Genomic DNA, 20045 nt, shown 5'->3' with positions numbered 1-20045 from the left:
TGTAGGAACATTCCAGACAGAAATATTTGTTCATGTCCCAAGTGTACACAACAGGGTGTTTATTTTAGCATGAAAGCGGGAAACAACCATATGGTCAGTGTTCATAAGCCGCCCTGAGGGAAACCGTCGTTCAGCAGCAGACTGTGTGTTTTTGTGCTCATTTGCTGGGTGTTTTTGAGTCTTCTGTATGCTTTATTCATCTTAAGCAATCCACATTTTAAAATGAAGCCATTATAAATACCCATCACAACAATTTCAGATTTGGTATTTTTTAAATATTCCAAATCTCTTTCAGTGTTACAGCTCTGGATTCATTTTGCTGATCAAAGAGGAAGCTCTGCATGAAAACACTGAGCTTTGCTGAAGGTGTTGCTGTGGTTTGGATGAGTCTGAAGGGGAAGCCCATCATACTAATAGCAGTCGCAGTTTCGGCTATATGTCATATCGCACTCTTGATGCTGACATGTACACAAATGTCAGCTGAACTACTTTCAAAACATGAGCAATTATCCACAAACCTCACAAACCCTGATATAGATCAAGAAGCAGCGCTCTATATGAATAACTACCGTGCACTCAGCGATAAATAACAAAAAGGTTGCAAATAAGTGATAAAAGATGGAGATTTTGACGAGCTGTGCAGGTTGTGCATGGTTTGAGGTCAGGTTGAGGACAGGCAAGTGACAAGTGAAGGATCTGGGTTGCTAATACAAAAGTCGCAGGTTAAATCCCACGTAGCACTTATCCTCAAATTACTCCAGGAGGCTGATGTGTGTCCTATTTGTGTCAATGACTCAGGATAAAAGCACACGCTAAAGGCTAAATAAATATTGACGCTGTTTTAAGTCAAGGTAGGACAGTAGTTATTTTGGTAAATGGACGTGTAAGCAACAATATTTTATAACTCTTTATATTAATAAAAACTGACATTGCCCTACTAAAATTTGGTCTAAAAGTAACCAACCAATCCTATAGGAACCAACCCGCTCTGAGCTGAGATTGAACAGGTGATTCTTCGTATCATAGGTGTTGGTTGCTCTAACAAAGAGTCTGAAGCCCATGGCATTTAGCGTTTGTCGCTAGAGCACTTTTAGCGGTCAGAAAAGTGGGTTTATCTGCAGAGCACTTCACTAGCTGGCCCTCGCTACACTCACCCCTAAGCCTCACTCCCATCTGGGTCACACCACCAATGTAACCCCACCAGTTCTACACCCCCGAACCTGCTCCGAGCTGGGATTAAACAGGCAACTTTCCGTATGGGAGTCAGTTGCTCTACCAAGGAGGCTAAAGACCATGGCCTCTAGCATCAGTCGCTAGAGCACCTTTAGAGGTCAGAGAAGTGAGGTTTACTTGCACAGCACTTCACTAGCTGGCCTCAGCAACACTCACCCCCCTAAACCTCACTCCCATCTGGGTCACAGCACCAATGTAACCCCGCCAGTCTAAACCACCCAACCTGCTCCTAGCTGGAATCGAACCGGCAACCTGCAGTTTTTTATATTTAAAGAGCATGTTAGTTGTTATGTTAGGGCGCTGGACAATGGAGTTGATCCAAAGCAGGTTTATTCAAGAGAGTTGTCATACAAACAACATCAGAACAGGAGCAAACATGTACATGCAGGCAAATCCAGCATATTCATACAGGCGAATGGTCAGTTCTGGCAGCAAGCAATGCAAACAAACAAAGCAAAGGTCAAGCAAGGCAAGGCAAAGCAAGGGGAGCATGTCAAAGTTTACCAAACAGTTTACAAGACTTAGCCCAGATGTGTGTGTTTGCTGTTTATATAGTCCAAGAATCAGTCCATAAATAGCTTCAGCTGTGTGTGTTTGCAGTCAGTGGAACACAGGAACTGGTGTGCACTTGGTGCATGCTGGGAAGTGCAGATCTTTAGTGTGGTGTGTGTGTGTAGTTCTACAGTGATCTGAAAGGTTTAGATGCTCATCTAATTATAAATAGAGAAACTATTTAACTGATATGCAGATGAAAGTGAAAAGCGGGGGGACAGGCCCTTGATAATGTCTCTGGAGGCACCCTAAATGTATGGGACCTTACAAACGTCCTAACCCCATATATGTCCTTCATACTAGGATACATAAAATACATTAAAAACAAACATATAGTGCCAACTAAGATTTATAATTTTTTTTATTGTGAGTTTATGTTAACAAATAAGTCCTTTCTGTATTATATATATTTTATTGGAATATTTTAGTTTAAATAAAATGAGACATAATGAGCAAATAAGGTCACAGTGAGCAGATGATTGATCTTCACTATTAGCAGCAGTGACACTGCTTGTCATAATGACAGAGGGTCAGAGAGGTGAAACTGGATGAGGATTGAGTGGCCTTGTTGTCAAACTGCAAGGACCTTATGGCTCAGACAGGCTCCTACTTAGTAGAAAGGAAAGACCTTTGCACTTAATAACCAAGATTTAATTTCATTAAGTGCAGCAGATGCTTAGATAGCAGTCTGATCAACAAGATCCTTTGAAAAAGAAAAAAAAGTTCTATGACAGCAAAACTCCAAATAAGTCACATCTTCTGGTTCCTTTGGGTCTAAAAACGGCATTTATTATTATTTTTTTTTTGCATGCCCTATAGGATTTTTGTTTTTGTAGTTTATATTGTTCACATAAAATTAGGATTTTTTTAACAGTTCTTGAAAGAACAAACACTACTGGGTGGGAGGATTTACATAACGTTTAAGTGCAACATCCTTTCAGATAATAAACGAAACAAAACAACTTTGCATAAGCTGACATTTCGTGAAAAAATAGATAAATAAATAAATAGATCATGGCAATTATTGAAACATCAAACATGACAAGATAATTTGCTGACCAACAGTACAGACATTTCACCTTCAGTCACAAACATCTCACCACTTTTCACAAAGAAAATAAAAAATAAAATATATTTTCTTTACAATTGTAACTAACTATAATTATAATTTTATTTAGCAAAGCTGCATTCAATTGATTACATGTGACAGTCAAATATTCATCAATTGTTTGTGAACATGGAGTATCAAGGTTGACAAAAAAAATAGACTTCATAATGGTTTTAGTCATTAAAATAAATGTTCCTTTAAATTTATGCACATTACATAGATATTTGAAGGATCAAGTGACAAAAGACTGGAGCACTAAAAAGTAAGCTGTATAAAAATGAACAGGAATAAATTCCAACTGACAGTATATTAAAATAGAACAGTATTTTAAACATTCATTTACTTTTCAGCTTTGTCCCTTTACCAATCAGGGATTGCAACAGCGGAAAGAACCACCGGTATTTTAAACAGTAACATACTATCAATTAATATATATAGTATGTAAATATTTTTACTAGCTATTAGTACATTTAGAAAGTCACCCTTGAGAGTCTTTTAGGAAGTCACCTTTGAGAGTCAGAATGAAGTCATCTTGTAAAATTAGTTTTTAATAGTTCAGTTCTCTTCCCTTCTTCAGCCATCACAGTTTTTGTCCTTAGAAAGCATTGGTATCATGGCTAAACTTTAAGGTACTGGGTCACCGGGTACACGCTGCAGTGAGATCTAGGACAGACCATTGCTGCAGTATTCATTGCACACATTTATTATTCATGGCCTAGGATTTACTCCTCTCACAATGTGCCTATACTGTATATCTTACATTAAGGCTTAGGTCATCACATTTATTTAACTAAACCACTTGACCATAAAAATACAATTGTGTTCAGAGGAAAGTAGCATTTATTGTTTTTATTATTATTATTATTATAGCAGTAGTAGTAATTGTAGCAGTATTAGTATACTCTAGAAAATGTTGGGTTTTTGTAGCTCAATGTTGTTTCAATTGTGGCTAAATCCATCTGTTAGGTAAAAAGTGTAATTAAATTTAATACAAATCTAAATTTGGACCATAACCCAACATTGGGCCATTTTTTGTTACATTTAAATTGCACATTTTAAGCCATTGTGTCCATATTTGATCAAATATTGAGTTGCAACAACCCATTATTTTTTACAGTGAACTGCGGGGGCACATTAAATGAATATCCTATTGCACACTTGCTTTTTGAAGTAAGTCAAATATAGTAAATGCTACTTCTGCAGTATAGTTGCACAGATGGCTCTTCTTTATCACTCTTCTCATCTATATGTTTTGATCTTGCTCCAGGTACAAAGGAAATCCCCTGTAAGTAACTCATGCACTTATCCCTTGTGGGAAGAGAGTTTTCCTGCAAACTGTGGTATCCTGTTTGGGGGGGTTTGGATTTAGTATAAAGGTAGAACACTTTTTTTAATCAAATATGTCAATCTTATTTCAATAGAGTAGCTGAATTAGCATTCCAGGTATAACTGAAGTTGTATTTTTTGATTGTTGTGATGATGCTTCTTAAACCAATGGGAAGGTCATCATGAGTCAATAAATGCCAGTCACAAATTGGTTTACTGTACTTAAGACCACAAGAGTGTGCGGTCTAACCAAAACCTTTACACATCAGTGAGTCATCAGTCATGACAGTACGAACAACCTTAATGGTTGATGTTTCCCACCTGCACCACTAGCCACATTCATACAGTACAGTACAAGATTCAAGTGTACAGTATAAAATCTCTCATACGGAAATTCATAAACAAAGGTGAAATGGAGAAAGCTAGAGGAATGTTTATCTGTATGGTTGCACATCTATTTTTGTCCTGCAGTATTGAAAATGCAGTACAGCAGCTTTAAATATTATTGTCCATCAATAATAGTGCATAGAACATTTGTGCATCTGACATTTACAAAAGCAAGAGCAGATCAGTGCTTTCGGTACATTATAGTGACTCATCAGAGTGAGATGAGCAGCACAAGGCCTGATCATATTACCTGGCTCAAAGAGTAAATCCATTGAAGCAACTGTAAAAAATAACAAGTAAAAAAAGTGCATGTTTCAGCAGGTGATCAGATTAAGTTTGTCAGTTGCAAATTTTTTATTAAATTTGCTTCGGAATTTATTATATATTATTTTTTATAAAGATAATTAGTGGATATAAATGTTAAAGAGTTTATGTTTTATGTCTTGATATATATATATATATATATATATATATATATATATATATATATATATATATATATATATATATATATAATAAAAGGGTGGGACAAATGTGCATATGTGCTTTCTAATCTAAATTTAAAACAAGATATTTCATATATATAAAATCCATGCATTTCTATTAGGGCTGCAGGATATTGGAAACATCTGACATTGCATTATTTTGTATTTCTGCTAAATTGCGATGTGAATACAGCTTTATTTGGAAAGAATTCTTAATTTTAGAAAATTTATTGGAGTGGATCTCGAATCATATATATATATATATAATATAACTTACTAGCATAAATAAATACAACATAGCAAAGATAAAGTGAGTTATAGTTTTCTGGAGAGTCCAACAGTATTCAGGTACAGATAATGAACAATCAACACAGCATTTTCTTTATTGTATATAATGTAATTTTTTAATATAGTTACAAATACTGTACAAAAATTTCAACTCTAAAATATTGAAATGTTCACATAGTCACAGGCCTCAACCGGTTAGTTCACCAATAAATGAAAATGTACTCACTATTTACTCACTCTTTAAGATTCAAACGTTTATGAGATAATAAAATATCTTCTTTTTTGTGTTCAACATAAACAAGAAACTCAGACATTTGAAAATAGTGAGTGAAGTAAAATGTTTAGGGTAAGCTATCTCTTTAAAAAAATGCATGCTGATGATAAACACTTACTCTGTTATAATTCAACTCTGCATAATCAACTATAATCCCAACTCAACATTGAAGATCCTGCGATGTGACTTGCGGATACACCCATTGCAATATCAATGCTGAAACAATGTATTGTACAGCCCTAATTTTAATCTAGTGTATATTTTCTGTTATTATGGTTCTCTTGAATGACTGGTTCTGATTGGTTGATGAATTGTTTTCAGGAAAATGCACAGTTGTGCATTAAGTGTAACTGAATTTTGGTTCCATATGATTATCTTAAAGGTCCTGTCAACATCAGAGCGAGAATACAAACCCACAATGTATTTTGAACAAAAGTATGATTATAACAAACTATTACCATGGTTTCGATACAAAATGAGGTTTAATTGTCTGTGGTAGGCAGATGCTCAAGCTCAAGTGAGTCATGAGTTTTCTGACTAGTAAAGGTCAACAACAGAAGCTTAGAAGGGAGGTTGGGTGGAGGTTTGGCTGACAGTTTAATGATCCAATAGAGTTATGTGACAAGTAGTGACAAACTCTTTTTTGCTTTTAATTTAATAAAATATAAGTAAAACACATAAAAAGACAAGTGTGGCTAATGCCTTTATAATTTATGGAAACAAAAATGTTTAAATATAGAGTTTTCAACCAATAGTGATTATATGCATTAATAAATCATTTAATAAGATCATTGAACATGCATTTAAAACCTGAATTTGCATTTTATATAAAGTTTAAGTATTTGTGCATTAATAGCTAATAGGCTTTTATTCACAGTCATCCAGAACACATGAGAATAAATAACATTTATACAAATTCACCTGATGCATTTTTTATCATTTTGTTTAGCAAAAAGAAGAGTGGAAATTAAGTGGATATAAATGGGGGCTCGTCCGGGACGAAACCACAAACTAGGACACCAAAAACAACAACAATACAAGATCTTTGGTAATGCCAGTCTGAAGCCTTTTTTGAGTTGTATGACCTATGTTTACAGAGATGATGTCAAATAACCAGTTGTTTGTTGCACTTATAACTAATGTGCCTTCATCCAGTTGATGACCTGTACTACTGAGTAAAACAATGCACTTTTTCACTGAGAATCTAACAGGCCCTTCATGACATGACACATGTTGCTAAGCTTGACCTTTCCTCAGAGATGACAGATCAGTGGTCAAAGTTAGTGGAGGGTTAATGAGTAGGTTGAGGTTAAGTTTAGGGTTGAGCTAAGGATTTGGTCAGTCTGCCCCTTGAACACCTCATGACATAGAGATAATCATCTATTAGCACTTTGCCTGAAGCATTATTTGACCTGACCTTGTAGATGTAGTAGCCTGAAGACATTTGGAGATAAAAGCCTTTTTCTAGAATGATCAAAGAACAAGATAACATCATAATGTTTAACAAAAAAACTGTTTTCCTAAAAACAGCACAGTGGTTATAAAGAAAACTAATGTGGATGTGAGTTAGCATATAGAGAAAGTAGGAAGGGGTCTTTTGTGTCTGGGTTTGTCTTAGAGGTTTCCTGTATGTGTATGTGCAAAATAATCTACTTTTTCTACCACATAGTATGTTTACCAGGAAAAAAGAAAGCTGCTAAATTCTCGTTTCTCACTGTGATCAGAAATGGCCCAGAGCTGAGAAATGAATCCACTACAGCCTGGGAAACCATACAGCGATCAATATCTATTAGGGAATGGAGAAGTACAGACATTATCATCCTATTTGCTTGTAACAGTAAACGGCTGTAGGCCATATTTTGTGATGGTAATACAAAACGAGATTGATGCAGTCATTATCACTTGATGTCTTCTAATTTGCTGAATGCAAATAAATGCATTCACTTATGATCTTAGCAGAGATGAATACGGGAACAGTCTTAAAATATTATTAAAGGTGCTAAAAGGTATAGTTGACATAAAAACATTCCTGCTGTTCTTCCACATGGAGCATGACCAGTCACAAGTGTATAAATAAAAAAAAATTCTTTTCACTCTTGTACTTATACACTTCTTGACAAAAGTCTTGTCGCCGATCCAAGTTTTGGGAACAAAAAATAATAACTTGACGTCTAGATGATCATTTAGTATCAAAAGTGGCTAATATGAAAGGCAAAGGCCTCTAGATTATGCTTATAACATTTAAATAAAACATGGATCATGCCTTGATTTTTAATTATTTAATTAGGAGAGTAAGGTCTGACTTTGCTTAAACAAAAGTCTTGTCACTTAACAGAAATAATGTACAGTCTAGAATATAAAGTCAGGGTGCAGTAAAAAAAGAATTAATATTGTGTATGACTCCCATGAGCTTAGAGGACTGCATCCATACATCTTTGCAATGACTCAACTTATGAATAAAGTCATCTGGAATGGCAAATAAAGCATTCTTGCAGGACTCCCAGAGTTCATTAAGAGTCTTTGGATTCATCTTCAATGTCTCCCCCATCTTACCCAAGGCATGCTCAATAATGTTTATGTCTGGTGAATGGGCTGGCCAATCCTGGAGCACCTTAACCTTCTTTGCTTTCAGGAACTTTGATGTGGAGGCTAAAGTGTGAGAAGAAGTGCTATCCTGCCTAAATATTTGGCCTCTCCTGTGGTTTGTAATGGGCAGCACAATGTCTTAATACCTCAGGCTGTTGATGTTGCCATCCACTCAATCCAATCATTTTTCCTTTATCAAACTTGACTGATTTCTGTAAAAATCTTTGGTCCATGCTGGTTCCAATAGGTCTTCTGCAGTATTTGTGATGATTGGTATACAGTTCAACAGATGATTCATTGGAAAAAAATCTACCTTCTGCCACTTTTCCAAATGATCAACTAGAAGTCAAATGATTATTTGGTGCTCTTACAGCTGGGACTGACCACAAGACTTTTGTTAGGTGGTGTAGTCATCATAAATAGTGACTAGAATTAAACTTTTTTAACATCACCAGTCTTAATGTTTGTGTTTAAAAGACGACAAATAGACGTCTTGGCTAAAACATTGCTAAATTTGGGTTGTCTAAAAATCTATTAAAAAATAAATAAAAAAAACTAACAATCATCCAAAAATACTTCAGTCATCATACAGACGTGTATTCATTCCCATCTATTTGATGACTAAATTTTTACTACTGTTAAACATCTGTTATTTCCCCATCTATTATTATATAGCCCTGATACAGCCTTGTTTTAGCCAAGACATCTTAGTTTGGTCATCTATTAGACACCTTTTAACACACACACACAATTCTTGCTGGGTAGTGTTTGTAAAAAGTAAGGATCTTTGTTGATTAGGCAGCAATCATTCAGAATGCATTTATATGAATTGTTGATGAATTGCAAAGTTTAAATAACAAAGTGAAGGCTTATCATTTGTGTGTTTTCAAGGCCTACTACTGTGTAAACATCACAAGGGAGTTTACTGATAATGGCGCTTTACCAAAGACTGATTGTTTGATTTATACAGTGAGGACTTTGCAGTGTTATTTTATTATTCACTTTCTGGACCTGAATACTGTTAGACTAACTTCATTTGTATCATTGTTTTTTTTTTCTATGTAGCTCGTTTTAATTGGATTTTATACAGATATACTTTGAAATTATTACTGCAGATACTCAAGACATCCAGTGATTTTTGTGATTTTTTTCTTCAATAGGCTGTATTTAACAAAACTGACATTGGCTGTTTAAGTCTGTGCTGTATGTTCATGAAAACATACTAAGCATCATTTACTCAGAATTGGCCAGATAAATTATGTAAGTGCCCTGTTTGCATTGATCAAACTTAATAAAGACACACACACATAATAATAATTATTATTATTAGCCTATTTTAGCCCCTTTAAGAAATATGTTTGTTTGATTTTCTACAGCAGAGATGCCCAAACTAGGGCCCACGAGCCAAAGTTGGCCCACGGTAACTTTTGATTTGGCCCACCATCCCACCTGAGAATAGAGGGAGAATGATGGGGATAGTTTAGGTATCGTCATTTTAAATTTAATGTAACCTTTTAATTCTTAACTTTATTGTTAAGCTTCAGAAAAGCTACCTGAAATTAAACATTCAATTCTTAAATGCTGTAGTTTAGTTTAAAATGTACATACTGTCATCCAACTAATAGAGTGCAATGGAGAGACTTCAAATCAAGTCAAATGCAGATTCTGCTCTACTGATGTCACCATTTAATTCCTCTGTGTTATAAATGTGGTTATGTTTTTTATTGCAATAAGTTCTAATTAAAATGTTATAATGCATTAGCTAATACGATTCAGAGCAATGTTTTCTACTTATTTTTAAATATCATGAAATAAACCTGGAAATTACCCATGGCAACTTTAATGTAAAATAGTTTGGTATTTTTATCCTCGGCCCACAGCTCTCAATGTTATTTGGTTTTTCCCTTTATACGAGAAAACATTTGGCACCCCAGGGGCCTGTTTCAGAAAGGAGGTTAACTGAAAACTCAGAGTAGTTTAACCCTGAAATGAGAGAAACTCTGGGTTTTCCGTTTCAAAATGGCAGGCTTGTTAAACTCGAGAAATCAGGGTAAGTCAAGCCTGTTTCTGAAAGAAAGGTAACTTTAACTCAGAGTCAGTTACTGTGGTAACTTACTCTGTGAATCTAACCTGGTCAGAAGCAGGTTTTATTCTCTAAACTCTGAGTTTCTGTCGGTCTCCTCCCCTTTTTTAAAGATGAAGCGGTATTTCTCGCCTTAGCCTTACGTTTCCACACACCTATTTTTATGCTTATTTTGGATACGTGCATAAAAACGATTGATAGAAACGTCATGATGCACAAAACTTTTTAAAATATGCATAAAAAAAGCGCATAAATGAGTAGGATAAACTTTTATTCGATAGAAAATGTGCGCATAAACTACGATGGAAACACTTTTACTGAACAAATTACAGTATGTGCATTAAAAAAAGATCATGATCATATGATAATGAAAATGTGTGTAAATGGACAAACCAGCAGGCTGAGCACACTGTAACATGTCTTAAATATTGTTTTAGTCATTCTAAAATGCCTTAACTGTTTCAATTTTAGTGTATATTATTAATTACCTCCGAACGTCTGGTGCGTGTCAAGAGTCTCCGCATCTCATGGCTTCAGACGCCCCCACGTGTTCATTGTGTTTCAGCATTGTCTTCTGACATAGAGACGCAAGTACATTAATTAGGCTAAATAAAGAATTAATTGACGCAGCTTCTTTTACCACAGTAAATTCTGTTTTTACTGTTGATATTTGGTGCCAGTTTAATCAGGAAGTGACAATTTTTTTCTCTTTGACTCGTTGGATGGAATTTTATTCGCATCTTTTATGCAATATTCCAGTTTTGCACATAAATTTATGTAATATATTTGGATGGAAACATAGATATAGCCTACATTTTAGTCACACACAGAAGAACTGTACTAGAATGGCTTATCCTTTTTTAATAAATAATTAAATTAAATTCACCTTCGACATGCACTGTAACTAGATTAATGGGATTATTATTCTTTCTAAAAAATATTTTTAGTACTGCTTACCTTCTAAATGTTATATTAACCTCTATCACTTGATCAATAAAAAAGGCAGACACACAAGTGCACTGTTAAATCATTTAAAACTAATAAATGTATAAAAGAAAAGTTTAGAAAAAAAATTATAAACTTCACAAATTACATTACTTATTTTATTATACTTAAATATTTAAATACTTAAAAAGTGAAATTAGGCATTAACTTGAGCAGCTGTTTTCCCACGCTAACTGTCTCTTCTTCACTGATGGTTGCTTCTTTTCAAATATATACGCTCATATTTGCTATAACTTTGCATGAGAACATCAAGTTCAGCTGGAGAAAGAAATGCTGATCTCTTTTATAAGATATTGCCATAGTCACTCGTAATGTCTGCGCTCCATTGATAATGGCTTTTTATAGTCACGGTGTGCGCGCTTAACTCTGAGTTGGTCTACTCGAAGTTGATTGACCCAACTCAGATCAGCTGTTCTGAAACCGAAAACTCAGAGTTTTTAATCTCTCGGTAAATCAACTCAGAGTTCAAGTTTAAACTCCGAGTTGTTTGAACCTCCTTACTGAAACAGGCCCCAGGTCTACAGAGATGATAGCATGATAACTTGCGTTGCAACAAACAAAATAATATAAACCCAATAATAGTTATATTAACCCCAGAGAAGACACTATGTATTGTATGTCTAATATTTATATGATGAGCAAGTGAACTGCATGCTAATCTTTTTTTGCGGTGTAAAAAAGAAAGAAAGGCATACATCATTTGGGTGAGCAAATGACTCAGTTTCATTTTTAAGTGAGCCATCCCTTTGTAATGTTTTTTGGTCACTAACAAAATCAGTTTATATAACTGTTCTCGTATATTTCAAGGAACAAAAAGTACACACAAGGACACATTTTCATGAAATCAACGAAAATGTAGATATGCGGACAACAATTACGGACATAAAAAGAAACGTTTTACTCTCTGAACACAATGTGCTTCTATGTTCACCTTTGCTTCTTTTCAGAAACACAGATTTATTTTTACAATCACACAGACATGATGTGCTTTCGTGCTATACATGTTTCACAGGTGCTATACAGTTGTTTAGATGTACAGACCTGGAATGTTGTGGTAAAAATGACACTTCACTTAGGTCACTGCTAGCATTATCAGCTATACATATAAAGGATTAGTGATGCTAATGTAATGATGTTTACCACTGACACAAATCATGGGGCTTCTCTATGGACAACACAATGAACTCTTCCGGCTCCATAGTGACAAAACCCAACACCGACACAAGGGTTCCTCAGATGAACTCACTCTCAAATGACCATGCGCCTTAAGTAATCATGTTTTTTGGGGAGAAATGTCACACTGCACTCTTATTGTCCCTTTCATCGTGACTCATCAGACAGTCAGCAGACTATTTGGATGTTTTAAAGAACAATAACGCAGCAACATGCAGCTGGCATGTGCATAACACTGTGTTTGCATGCATTACTATGGTTTTAGTGATAATGCAATGCATGATGTAAACACCGCTGTCCTCTTCTAAACATTCTCCAGTAAACAAAAGACGATATGGTTGTTGACTCTGAGTCATCTGTGCTCCTACACAGGATAGAGGGTGGGGAAAGTACCCGTCTTAGGCATTTGAATGTCTGAAACCTATTGACTAAACAGGGATCTAGCTGACAATTGTTGATTTGCTAATGTAAAAATTTATTTCTATTTAAAGCAAGGAGCTTCAAAACCTTGGTGGCAATAGAGACAAAACTAGGCCACATATTGCATAATGTAAACTTTTATGTTGGATTGTATGCCTATAATGTTCATTAATGGATTATTTACAATATTTATGATGCCTCAATTGCAAAGCCATTAGGAGTCATAATCCATGACTGCTTTGACTTAGAGGTATACTTAGTCAAAGCAGCCACCACCCCCCCACTCCGAATATAACGTGTTAGCATCGATATCGCAATGTGATCATTCTCAATAGTCACATCGCAATTATATGCAATGTTGAGTCTGGAATATTATTTATCGTTTTGCAAGTCTTTTTTTTTTAAGGCGTTTGACTGTGTGAGGCTTTGAAAAGCATTTAGGTATAAGAAAATGTACTGTTAGTAACTTTGAAAAATTAATAACGATTAAGTTTATTGAATTGTTTATAAAACAAAGACTATGCAGTATTATTTTACATTTATACCTGAATAAATTTTGACTCTTCGAAAAACAATCAAACACTGTTTATTCAATTAGCATATTTTTCTTTATTGAATTTCTCTATGCTTGTAGATTGTTTATTATATTTTATGCACTCCCCTACCGAATCGTCCCAATCAATCTAAAATTATAGATTCTTTACAAACATTTATTCAATGTATCTGGTGAAATTGTATTCATATAGCAATATATATCTCAGAAAAAAAAAGGCAAGTAGTATTTTTTCCAATATTGTGCCGCCATAGTGTAGGTGACTTTTTTCAATAGAGCAATAAAAGTTTTTTCATCTTAAACGTGTTAGGGCAAAACAATTTCTTGATAGGACCCTTTCAATTTGCTTTCAATGACCCTACAAGTTATTAAACCATGTTAATTTAGGAAGAGAAAAATATGAAAGCTGCTTAAGGTATTTAAAAAAAAACATTTTTGGGGTGGAGAAAACATAAACTACAGTTTATGACAGAATATGAGTTTTGTTTTTGTAGGAAAAGTTAAAACAATAAAGTATGGCCAAAAAAAAAAAAAAAAACATATAATATGTTTGATCAGAGGGTAAATATTGAAATCCCTTTAAGTCAGTCTCCATATGGACGGCTTTCCCACTGTTATCAGTTTGTTGATTTAGCTAGCCATGTACGTCGGCGGACTTGGGTCAATCGGTGCTTTTGAAAACACTATTGGTTGGGTTTAGGGAAGAAGGAGGGTGCATGGGTTAGTCAACCAGTATGTCAATCAGTCAGTTGACAGTAGCCTCTGGTGGATTTATACGAGAATAGAAGGCACGGATGGCACTCACTAGCGAAATTTGACATCTCAAAAAGCAAACAGCTGCCACTGCTCTGGTGCGTTCACAAACATAAAAACTGCAAAAAAGCGTAGCTCCTGGGACGCATTTCGTGATCTCTAGAAATGTATATAGTGTTACGTTTTTAGAATGAGCCTGAGTTGAATTTATCTGTCTGTGCAAGAAGTTTGAAACAATATCAGGGTTAGTATAGAATAAATAAATAATTTCCGTTTGGTCGACCTAACATAAAATAAGATGCCTAAAACAATATATCAAAATCAAAATACAAATACTCTAATTATCACTAGTAGATATGTAGTTGCAAATTTGGCCAGTTACTTTTGCATACTGAATATTTTCACATTATAACAAATGGTAGTTTTAGACATCCCGCTGTCCTTCTGTTAAGGCCATTGGTGCATAGTATTAAATGTCACACAGTGGGCATTTCCCACGAAAGGGGAAATGTATACGTGTATATATTTAGAAGCATATTTAAAATATTCCTCTGGTATATTCGTGCATTACTTGCCCACATCAGGCCAGCCTCCTACAAGCTGTCCCAGAGGAAAGCCTTTACAGCAGCACTGCCCAGCAGATTCAGCCATTTATGTAAGCGGTCTCAGCTACAGAAAGAAGGAAATTAAGAGGACATTAAGAGGAAGCGTGCGAATTGCTGGAAATGACACAGGCCTCGTGAACGGCACCATGAGATGCACATGGCAGTTGTGCAACTTTCCAGTACTAGAATTCATGTTATTTCTTTTCAAACTGATGTGTATGTGCACAACTATAGGAAAAAAATAAGAAACCACTTGAAAATTCTCTGAATATACTGGATATGTTAGATATAAGTTTGAGTAACACACCAACAACTGATTTATTCTAGGGGGTGAGGGGTTTTATAAAAAAATATTGTATTTTAGAACATTTTTATTTCATAGGTATCACTTTACAATAAGCCTTTATTGGTTCATGTTAGTTACTGTGTTTACTAACAATACAGTAATAGATGTTATATTATAGAAATTTATTGTAAAATAACAGACGTTAAAATACATAAATTTACTGTAAAATAAACATTAAATGACATGAATTTACCAGATATTTCAATTTAGGAAAATTTCTGTAACGTCTGTTATTTGATACATTTTTTTAAATTTCTGTATTTAATGACCGTTAATACGTTATAACAGTTTTTTTTTTTTTTTTTTTTTGTTTTTTTTTACAGTGTAGACAGTGAAAATAAAAGTTGGTCATTGTTAGCTCATGTTAACTTATGGTGCATTATCTAAAGTTACTTAAGGTTTGGGTATCATTTGAATTTTATGAACTCTGATTCCTCTGATCAATTTTAAATCCAGTGTAGTAAAAATAAATCAATCTTCAAATCCTTACCCTAGTTAACAAGCATAAATTTGGATTTTAATAATGCATTAGTAAATCGTCATCTTAGAATTATAAGGTTCTATCTGCGTCCTGAATGATTTTGAGATATTGAGCTTCAAAGTTTTTGCATTTCATAGCAAACAGTAGTAACAATTTTTTTTATAAAAAGTCTTAAAATGTAAACAACTTCTAAAAAAAACATCCAATAATGTAAATAAATTGTCATTTAATAAGAATACGTCAATAACTCAGTTTTGACAAAAATGTCAGATAGAACCCTATAATTCTAAAGTGACGAAATGTTGAACTATGCTCAAATGATGATGTACAAGTATTGTTCATTATTAGTTCATATTGCAAATACACAAACATTAACTAATGAAACCATATTGTAAAGTGTAATCAATATAATAAGATTCTTTCTTCTGTTGAACACAAAATAAGATATTTAGAAAAATGCTGGTTAACTGCCATGGTATTTTTTTCTACTATTGAAGTTAATGGGTGTCAGCAATCGGTATTCTTCAAAATATAGATTTTTTGTGTTAAACAGAAGAAAAAAAATGCATGAATGTTCAAAACCACATTAGGGTGAAAAAATGATGAGGTAGTTTTAATTTTTGAGTGAACTATATACATTTAACTAGAAATCAATTGCTGCACAAATATTTCTAGTGCAGCATTTTGCAGAATTTCCATTTTTCCCTCTCACTAAACCAACTTTAATGCTACCACAAAAAAAGAAAAAAAATCTTTCAATGAGATAAAATCTAGCATCACGACTATGAGTGATTTTTACACAGCAGTGTAAAACCCAGACATTCATAAATGAGTACTGTAGCACTCTTTTGTCACCAGAGTTGTGGGATGACTTGTGCTTTGGCCATGCTTGCAGCACCTGGCGATCATGTGGGCTGGGATGTGTTTGGGCATGTGGTGCTTACAAAGACAACAGCAGCTCATCTCCCCCTTACAGCAAATGAATCATTCGTGACTCATTCTGACTCATACAGAGTGTCTGTCCAGCGCCCTCTACTGGAGCCACAGAGAACATATGCTAATAAAGTGCAAAAATGAACATTAAATATATATAAAACTGTATTTCTCTTTCATCGCCAACAGCCGTTCTCTTTTTAGGCACTGTTTTATGAACTTCTAATACTCTTTGGTGTGGAGGATCTTGATTTGTGAATCCAGTGATTGTGTACTGCATTAAACATGGGAATGTAGTGCCATCTAGTGGAAGAAAGAGCTTCCTGCAACTGCAAAAACTAGGACATGGCTTACGTGTATGTAATTAAATTATGCATAATTGTGTGTGTGCTTGAGCAGGTCTTCAAGCTGTGTTGAATTATTTCACTGGAAAGCAGATACTGTACGCATAAAGATGAAGCCTTCCCGTTATGTGGCATTCTTCCTGAAGGCTGGCGTATCAGCTCACTATACACATGCTTTCCCAGCAGCCTCCATTTATCACCCTGCCCACAGTCTGAAGTGCCTGGATGTTCACTCAGCTTTCTGTTTCCCGGCAACAAGCATCTCTCACTTCTGAGCCTCCACCTTCCTGCCTCCAGGAATTTTTTTATACTTACTTTTAGGTTTCTCTATCATAGAACATGTTGCATAATGAAATAAACTGATTAGCTGATATATATAATATTAGTTTAAGATTATTATTTATACCACTTGGAACATGAAAATGGCAGTAAAAACACATTTTACTTTTGCAGAATGCTTTAAATGTATAATCTGACATGGGCAATTTGGGGAAAATATGTGATGTTCTGCATATTGTGCAGGCTATTTATGCATTTATGATATAATACAAATGTGTGACGCCATCTGGAATGGATTTGCTTCAAAATTTGCAGCCGTAATGGAGAACATGTGCAACATATCTAGATGTGAGGGTGACTAAATCATGTCAGAACTGTATTATTAAAAAACTCTTTGATGTAAATCAAGACCAAATAAATAAATATTATATATTGCCACAGACCACAATCGCTAATATTTTAATATTAACTTCAAAAGGAAACCAAATTTCTAAATCCCATACTCTATTTAAACATTTTTAAAAATCTTTTTAACCAAGTGTGGAAAGTTGAAAGACAAAATTAGCCTACAGCTAATAACACTAAGTAGTCATGGAGCATTTTTGGTAATTAATCATGGTGTTATTGTAGTAAAAGCATATTTGTTGGGACTTTGATCACCTTTTGCACAACCACAGTTTTAAGCAACACATACCACAGCTAAACCAGCTATAGCGAAACCGTGGTTCAATTTGTGCAGGGGTTCCTAAAGTTTTTCCTATAAAAGGGCCAAAAACCAAACTGGATTGAGGGCTGTGGGCCAAATATATACCAGGGCTCGACAATACGGACAGCCCGATGGCTCAGGGCCAGTGTGCGATACGCTTGGGATAGTAGACAGGATCATTACTGGCCCGAAAAGTTAAATTTGGCTGCGACTGTTCATCTATTGCGTGCAAATAAAATCTTGAGGTGCTTTCACACCTAGACGTTTGTTTCGGAACTTGTATCGTTTGCCCCGTTATCACAGTTTGTTTGGCATATGTGAATCCAGCAATCCCGCTCGGATCTGTGCCAAATCAATTGGTCCGAGATCGTCTGAATGAGGTGGTCTCGGCTCGATTGAAATGAACTCTAGAGCTGATCGATTGTAGAAAGAAAGCAATATGATCCAACGAACTAACAAACCAGACTACATCATTTCACATCAATTTATTATGGTTGCGTAATAACCATATACAGTATATGGCTACTGTATGAAGATAGAATTATGTAAGGGTATTCCTACTGATAAATGTGCATTTCATGTTGAATGGAAAGCAAAAGAATGCTGAAATAATACAGAGAGCTGTTTATCCATTAGGAAAATTGACCTAAATTACTATCTGAAAGTTTTGCCATATTTTATTCTTATAATATTTTGTATTTGGCCTGTTGTTTTGTTCATTTCTGCACTGACACCTTGAAAATAGATTAACATTGCAATCTGATTCATGATCTAACAGCAGTCTAGGTTCATCTGTTATTTCTGTCTATAACTTAAGCCTATAATGCAGAATTCTGGTCCAAGTTTTTTAATAGATTAATTCAGTAGATAGATTTTTACAAAACTTGACAACTTAAATGTATGCATGTATGTACAGCCTGTATTCCCCATTTATTCCCCAATTTCTGTTTAACAGAGAGCAGATTTTTTTCAACACATTTCTAAACATAATAGTTTTGATAACTCGTTTATAGTAATGAACTTATCTTACCTTTACCATGATGACTGTAAATAATATTTTACTAGATATTATTCAAGACACTTCTAGAAAGCTTGAAGTGACATTTAAAGGCTTAACTAGGTTAATTAGGTTAACTAGGCAGGTTAGGGTAATTAGGCAAGTTATTGTATAACGATGGTTTGTTCTGTAGACTATCGAAAAAAGTATAGCTTAAAGGGGCTAATAATTTTGCCCCTAAAATAGTGTTTAAAAAATTAAATCTGTTTTTATTCTAGCCGAAATAAAACAAGTAAGACTTTCTCCAGAGGAAAAAATATTATCAGACATACTGTGAAAATTTCCAAGTGGTGCTCGCTGCAGAGCCATTTGAGGAGAGCTGAGCTCCAGCGAGGGGGTGCTTAAGCTTGAGCTCCACCTTTTTTGCACTTCTTCTACGAGTGATGTCACTGGGGGTAGGGTTAGGGGTGGGGTTGGTGTACGGATTAAAACAGTTTACAGGAGGAGGAGCGACAGCTCATGCTCCCCCTCGCTGGACCTCAGCTCTCCTCAAATGGCTCTGCAGCGAGCACCCTCTCAAAATTTCCTTGCTCTGTTACACATCATTTAGGAAATATTTAAAAAAGAAGAAAAAAAAAAATCGAAGGGGGCTAATAATTCTGACTTCAACTGTATGTATGTATGTATGTATGTATGTATGTATGTATGTATATATAAAATATATATATATATATATATATATATATATATATATATATATATATATATATATATATATATATATATATATATATATATATAATTTTTTTGGTACATCACAACTGTAATTTTACTTTAATTCTCAGTTGTTTTTAAAGAAAGGTTATGCTGGATAAAAAATGTATAATTATATTTGGCTATTGACACATTATTTAAATCATGTGGCTAGGAAATAGTTATTAACTTCTTTTTTTTCCAGTGAAAACTTTGGCAGGGCAAGTAAAAATCTGAACCACTGCCCAGATAGAAAAAAAATCCTTAGTGATGACCCTGTTTACCAAACTGTATTACAATAATCCTAAAAATGATGTTTTAAATCATATTAACTAACAGAACATCATTTTAAACATTGTATACTAAACTTATTAC

The 20045-nt window shown here is 34.6% G+C and overlaps 1 long non-coding RNA gene across 4 annotated transcripts in view; it reads right to left on the bottom strand.

The window, feature by feature from the left end:
* The window catches only part of LOC141375657 (uncharacterized), a 97727-nt gene that overhangs the window by 76965 nt on the left and 717 nt on the right, over nt 1-20045 (bottom strand). The gene's annotated exons all lie outside the window — the stretch shown is intronic.

This window comes from Danio rerio, chromosome 8 (assembly GCF_049306965.1).
Source record: "Danio rerio strain Tuebingen ecotype United States chromosome 8, GRCz12tu, whole genome shotgun sequence".
Classification (NCBI taxonomy): Eukaryota; Metazoa; Chordata; class Actinopteri; order Cypriniformes; family Danionidae; genus Danio; species Danio rerio.
The sequence above is the reverse complement of the archived record's forward strand: the minus strand, read 5'-3'. Positions and strand labels throughout refer to the sequence as shown.